A 787-nucleotide genomic window follows, 5' to 3' on the forward strand; every position below is an offset into this window, starting at 1 on the left:
CGGGGCCGACCCCATAGCGAATTGGAGACTGAACCTCCTAGCGAGTTGCGCTGACCCCCTAGCGAAACGGAGGCTGATTCCTCCTAGCGAGTTGGGGCTATTCCCCTAGCGTTATTGGAGGCTGATCCTCCTAGCGAGTTGGGGCTGACCCCCTAGCGAAACGGAGGCTGATCCTCTTAGCGAGTTGGGGGCTGACCCCCTAGCGAATTGGAGGCGGATCCTCCTGGCGATTTGGGGCTGATCCCCGAGCGAATTGGAGGCTGACCCTCCTAGTGATTTGGGGCTGACCCCCTAGCGAATCGGAGGCTGATCCTCCCAGCGAGCTGGGGCTGATCCCCTAGCGAACCGGGGCTTATCCTCACAGCGATTTGGGGCTGACCCCCTAACGAATGGGAGGCTGACCCCCCCTTAGCGAGTGGGGCTGACCCCTAGCGCATCGGAGACAGACCCTCCTAGAGAGCTTGGGGCAAATCGTCCCCTCCAGCAAGTTGGCAGCATCACTTCCCAGCGAGCCAGGCGCTGACCATGTTAGTGACCGGAAGCCGACACCCCAGCGAGCCAGAGACCTCATCATAGCGAGTCAGAGGCAGACCAGACAATGTCCGGCGGAATCCTTACACGATTTGCGCCAAGATATCCGGCGACCTAGACTCGGCATCACGAGATATTATCAATAGCGAGGCAAGGCGGAGACCTAGACCAAACCCGCGGCACCTCCACCATCTTCCGTCCCTACAGGAAACTGACATGCGCGCACCACAACTCCTACCACCGGACCAACAAGCAG

Source organism: Volvox carteri (genome assembly GCF_000143455.1).
Source record: "Volvox carteri f. nagariensis unplaced genomic scaffold VOLCAscaffold_1, whole genome shotgun sequence".
Classification (NCBI taxonomy): domain Eukaryota; kingdom Viridiplantae; phylum Chlorophyta; class Chlorophyceae; order Chlamydomonadales; family Volvocaceae; genus Volvox; species Volvox carteri.